This window comes from Aethalodelphis obliquidens, unplaced genomic scaffold (assembly GCF_003676395.1).
Source record: "Aethalodelphis obliquidens isolate GAN/ISIS:26980383/991018 unplaced genomic scaffold, ASM367639v1 scaffold10, whole genome shotgun sequence".
In the NCBI taxonomy this organism is placed as follows: domain Eukaryota; kingdom Metazoa; phylum Chordata; class Mammalia; order Artiodactyla; family Delphinidae; genus Aethalodelphis; species Aethalodelphis obliquidens.
Window position 1 is genome coordinate 2996818 of NW_020837954.1, and position 6322 is coordinate 3003139.

Below are 6322 nucleotides of genomic sequence, written 5' to 3' on the forward strand. Positions count from 1 at the left end.
CACACACACACACACACACACACACACACACACACACACACACACACGCCCAGTGCAAGCATTGGCATATTGTTTTTCTCTCCTAAAATCTTGTTCTTCATAACATCTCCGGATATGTATGTGGAAGACATGGTTGGATGTCTTCCCAAGAACCTCTCATAGCATTTTTTCTGGCTTACAGTGTCCTAATTTTGTTTGCAACAGAGTTTGCCCAACCCTAGGTAATAAAACATGATTGGCTAAAGCCATTCATGACAGTCCCTTCTGTTACTTTAAAAACTCCTAAGAGTAGTCATTAAAAAGTTCTGTCCAATGAAATCTTAAAGTCTGCTAGGGAAGTTTCTAGGGAAATGTTAACTTTCTGGATAAAAGAAAACACACTACTGGCGTCGCTTTTCCTACCTGCCTTTTTCTAGAACACAGTATGGCAGCTGGTGCTGCTGCTGTCACTTGTGATCATAAAAGGCGAAAGAAGTTGAGGAGACACGGACCCTTACATCACTGAGCTGCTGACCAACACCGGCATTAGCTAACCTCTGGTCTTTAGATTATATAGGAAAGATAAACTGCTCTTTGTTGAAATGTTTCTGTTACTTTCAGTCAAAACCATTTCTAACTGATACGAAATATGTGGCACTACCATTTAACAAGCTCATTACCTAGTTACGATTAATAAGCATGCAGTATTTTATTTTCATAATAACACCAAGGTTAAGGTAGCTATTCACTTCAAATCCCAGGTTTATGTACAGGGAAGCTGTCACGGTGAAAATTATTGACTCACCTTGGGTTATCCAGTTAGTATGTGGCAGAGCCAGAGTTGAAGCTGTGCTTGATGTCATTCTTACTTTGTTCATTCATTCATTCAGCTAACAAACTTCTGAGGATGTATATAAGGCAAAAATACCTGTGCACCAGGAATATGAATATTAATAATTAGACAGTTTGTGCTCTCAAGGACCTCAACTCTATGAGGTCTGAACTCTAGTGAGTTCATAGTCTTTGAACTCTTAGTTCAGTGGTATTTAATTGCATCCATCTACTGTCTTGATGATAGCTACAGTCATGTGAGCAAGGCTTTCTTTTTTTTTTAATCCAAATTCAGGTGATTTCTAGGGCATTTGTCTAATCTGAAGATATATCTTTCATCTGTTACTAGGTCATGGATGGAAATTTCCAGCAGAATTTCAAAGTCAGAATTTTCTAAACAGTTTACCCTTCCTTCTACTAATTTTTCTCTCTAATGCTTCATCTGGATGACAGTTGCAGTGAGAGTGTGAGGCAGTCACATGTCTGGAGCTGGGAAACCAAATGCATAGTGACACATCACAGGGTACAGCTCGAGAGAAGGACTGAACATGTAGGTAGAGGAATTTAGGCCAAGAAGATGCTGCAAACTATGGAAAGATGCTGGGCTCAAATAATAACTTAAACAAAGGTAAAAATATTGTACCATGGAGAATGATAAGAATATGCTAATAAAAATACCCATAATATGAAGAAGAGACTCAGAAAATAAATCATGCCAAGAGCCAAAGGACTGATAATGGCAAAGAGATATTTCCAGTCAATCAGTTGGGGAAAAGAGAAAAGACTAACACATACGTAAAAAAGTAAATAATATTCGAATGGCATAGGAGGCAATCCCAAGAGATAAGATACAAAAAGCTGTTTCAAAACTGGAAAGGTGTGGTGTATGGTAGAAAGAGTCTAGGACTGGAATCAGAGACCTTGACTCCAGTTGCAACTCTATGACCCATACGACCAAAAGGTCATGGTAACCTCTGCTTTTCAGGGAAGAGCTAATTTAGGAAGACAAAATAAGAAAACATGGAAGACCTTTCAAACTGTTAAATATTAGACACACATTATATGCTATCATTTCCATGATGTCGGAGTAGTGGGAGAATATTTTATGGGGAAAAAGGGAGAAAGAATGAAAAATTAGAAAGGATTTACATAGTCCAGGATATAAGAGTGATGTTTCCTAACAGGGAGATAATACAAGCAAAAGTGAAGGACACAGGCAGAAATCTTGGGCACTAATTATAACTCTGCCACTTCCTGGTTCACTGAAACTCCATTTCTTCATCCACAAAATAGGAAAAAACAAATATCCCTTCAGTGACTTCAGTGAGGATGAAATTAAATCACAAACATTCAATTGTTTCACAAAACCCTGTTCTCCTGGCTGCAAGAATACTGGACTGGCTGGAGCAGAGGGACGAGCTGGAGGTTAAATGAGGTATGGGATGGTATAAAACCAGGTGACTATTTCCAGGCAAAGAAATGCCAGTATTGTCTGCCATAAAGTGATATCACTGTGGGAGCCTGAGCTGCCCAGCACCACCAGTGCTATTTTGCCACCATCCAATGGAACACAACCAGTAAAAGCAGAAAAAGAATCCCCTAACTACCAAGGTGAGATACGCAGTTCAATGCCTTAAATTATGCAAACTACTAGCATCCATCAAAGGAGAGACAAACACAGATGTGGAACTTTCCCCACTCCCAATCACAGCTGTGCAATGGGATCTACCACCCCAGGTGCAGACAAAAAGAAGGTGCACTGTTTGCAAAGAATTTTAAAATTTATTTACTATAAATTTATTACTATAAAACCTACCAAAAAACTGTCCACTTTTCATTACCACCGTGCACCAGCAATTCTAAACAATGTCGAATAATGAAATATTCCACTGAAAAAAATTTCTTGTTGATCTAATTTCTAAACAGTCACTGAGGTTACAGTTGAGTTCTAATAATATATATGTGACCTCCAAATTAGCACATTTTATTATTTATTCCTTAATCAACACTACAGTCTACATAAAATGTACTTAGAGAACTCCCAGTCATACACTAGCCCCTGATACATGTGGACCCACCTACACAAGTTTAGTTCAAAAGTAGTTCGAAATGGTTTGACATCCTTCAAGTTTGTCTTCAAATGCCACGGTTCCACATATTCCTGGGTTTAAATAGGAGATGAACAATGATTGTACATGATTGTAAAATGAAGAAAGAAAACATGAATTAGTTCTGTTATTCTAGGTGACTACTTGAAGTTTGTACGTGTGTTTAAAATTTGCAAGAGTGAAACAAGTGAACTGCATATTGCTGGCAACTGCAAATTTTAGATTATACATGAAATAATATAACAAATTTGAATAACTTAAAGTTGAAATATATGCTTTTTAAGTTGCTACTGTTTTGCTTTAAAAATAAGAGATGAATCAAGATATTAATGATTATCACTGATTATTACATGATCATTACTGAAAATAATTTAATTGGTCCATTCGGAGGGTTAAATACTCTAGGTATGCTAGAGGGAGAGATTCAAAAGTTCCCTAAGCACTGTTTTTTGAAAGAGGGCTAGTGCTTTGTGTGTGCTATTAACAGACCACACTATTGAACACTCTGCAGATTTTAATTCACAGCCAATTCTACAGCGGACATGCCCTAAGAGATGAAACACGTTCTCTGATACATTGTACCATATCTTCCTTCCAGCCCCTTAAAACAAAATCTATGGCTTTGGAAAGTTCTTCAATACTGTTATTTACACTATGGACAGAAAACAGTGCAATATTGAGAGATTGCTTTTGAGAGGTGATACAGAACTTATTCATTTTGTTTGGAAGCTATAATTGTGAGGTTTCACCTAGAAACATGGGTCCAGCTATGCTTTCTGAGGCCTGAATCTAACTGTTCTCATGTACTTGTTTGGATACGAACTGTCTGGGATGTTCCCAGCTGGACAGACACCTGGAAATGCAGGACTCCGGAAGGCCATCCCCAAGGCTTCCAATTTAGAAGATTTGGAGTAGAGCCTAGAATTTGTTTTTTAAATAATCAGCAATCCCATTTAAGTTATTCTTGGACTAAACTTTAATAAATATTAAGAAATTACAGATCTCAGAACAGTGGAGCCCCTTTTGTAATTTTTTTCCTATTGACTATTAAGACTTTGATTTCACCAAGTCAGCACTTTTGTTTAAAGGATAAACAAACTTGTAAAAAGGAAATAAGTACATAAACAAATATTACGCCCCCCCCCCCCCAATAATAAGAGGACAAAACAAGCATGGTAGACAAGAAGATGAATTGCTGTTGAGAGAGATATTTCAGGGGAAAGCACCTGTAATAGTGAAACGGTCTGAGAGTAAAATGCCTTGTCAGATTCAAAGGGAAGAGAAGACATCTTATTTGGAGTTTGCTGTGGTCTGAGTGTCTGTGTACCCCCAAAAGCTGAGCCTTCATGAATGAGGTTAGCGCCCTTATAAAAGAGATGCCATAGGGCTTCCTAGCCCCTTCTGCTACGTGAGGACACAGTAAAAAAAGCCTCTATCTGTGAACCAGGAAGTGGGCTCTCACCAGACAGAGTCTGCCAACACCTTGATCTTAGACCTCCCAGCCTCCAGAACTGTGAGAAATAAATTTCTGTTGTTTCTAAGCTACGCAGTCTCCGGTGTTTTGGTATAGAAGGCTGAAGGGCATAAGACAGAGTTTAATAAATATAATGAAATTTTGGCCTTGAATTCCACTTCAAAGAGATTTTAGAAAGGCAAAAATTACATAATTTAAGAAGCTATAAACAAGACATTTAATTTTTTTCTTAAAATCTGCTTACATTTTACTTTTAGTAGTAATGATTTTTATATTTGATTGAGAGTTTAATTCAGAAGTATCTCTGTAGCATCCATTAGGTGCCAGACATGGAGACAGAAATGTCATCGCTCTGAAGGAGCTTTTAGTCTAGCTGAAGAAATGGATGCATCAAGGTGTAGAGACCTGGCCAGCACCTTGCTATGCAGACACCAAGCCACCCAGAAAATCCTCACTTGCCTTTTGCTAGTTCAGGCCTCTCTGTGGTTTAGTGTGACATGGAGGGGCCACGTGTGGCATCAGCGTGCACGTGTGCGATCACACATGCTGGTAAGGTAGACTGGCATACGTTTCCCAAGGGGTACATCTCTCAAATCAAATAACATTGTCACTTGGACTGTGCCCCTTGAAGGAAGTAGTCACACGCCAGACTGAATATAGAGAGGCATGTGACAGAAGAAGGATGAGGGTGGAGAGGAAGTTTACTTCTTGTATAGATGTAAGTCCCAATAAACCCTTAGAGTTGCTTCTCAATACTCCCTACCTGGGACTGGGGGAACGTAACTGCCAGCCTCAACCACTGGATAGATTTGTGGGCAGTTTCTACTAGATATCCTTTTCCTTCCTGTCACTTCTCATCATTTTGCCACAGCAGCCGGACGATGCTGTTACTGCCACCGGCCTCTCCCCAGCTCTAGTCAGGCACAAGGGAAGCAGGGAGACCATCTTGTTCTGATAATAAACACAAGCCTCAGGGGTGATGTACATGGCACATTGTGTTCTTCAGACTTGTTTCAAATGAAAAAAGTAATGTCTGTGTGTGTTGGGTGGTGCTTTTCAGACACTTCATTTCTGAAAACATAGAGATAATAACAAGTGACAAAAAGAGAGTTTCCCCCAAAGCAAATATTCCTCTCCCTGCCCCCTTTAAGGAAACAGAGCTAGTTCTCCCCAGAGGGAAGAGAGGCTTTCCTGCTCAGCCCTCACTGAGCCCTCGGGAGAGTGTCCCTCCTGGTAATTTCGCACAGCCTGAGTCCGGTTCCCGCTCTGTGTGTTTTTCCTGGGAGCTAATGTTTTCCTCCCTTCCAGGCTTCTGCCTCTTCCCGTTTGTTCCTTCCAACTCCAGAAAATCAGATTTGCTGGGAACACCAGGGTTTACACAGAGAGCTGACCTGGGGGGAATCGAAGGCCTTTGTGATCTCACCAGAACCGTCCTCTATCGATTGAGCCCCGGGTCACCCTGTGTTACTGCATTTGCTGTCTCTCAGATAGAAATTTCATACCAATTCTGCAGTGGCCATCCCTAGGAGTAACCAAATATGACAGAATTTCAATACCAAATTAAAGAATCCACTACTCCCAAACTCTGGTTTCTTCAGCGATTCTGAAATTGGTATTTCACTTTTACAAATTATGTTAAGACAAAACATTTAAGTTTGAAAGATACAAACATCCCCAAAGGGCATAGAGACGAAACGCCCCTTCTTTGTGCCTTCCTGCCTTGGCCCCCTGCCCCCTCTTCAGACACAGAGGTGTGTAGAAGAGAGCTAGAAATTGCCCATAATCACGCTCTGCCTTTCTGCTGTACGTCCAATATGTGCTGTCATTATTTCAGTGTTTGAAGCTCTCATGGCAGCATTGCCAGGGAAGATAATGGGGCCTATTATTTTCAATGAGCTCCATCAGAGGTTTCAATGGGCCTGCTATCACT

At 40.1% G+C, this 6322-nt stretch overlaps 1 long non-coding RNA gene across 1 annotated transcript in view; it reads right to left on the reverse strand.

Moving 5' to 3' along the window:
• LOC113622993 (uncharacterized) overlaps window positions 1-2956 on the reverse strand; it is an 11964-nt gene extending 9008 nt beyond the window's left edge. Inside the window, exons 1-2 of the long non-coding RNA XR_003433728.1 lie at window positions 2889-2956; window positions 785-907 (exon numbers count right to left, since the gene is read on the reverse strand). This is a non-coding gene — a long non-coding RNA (uncharacterized LOC113622993). The remainder of the gene's footprint in view (window positions 1-784; window positions 908-2888) is intronic.
• Between the last annotated feature and the right edge of the window lie 3366 nt (window positions 2957-6322).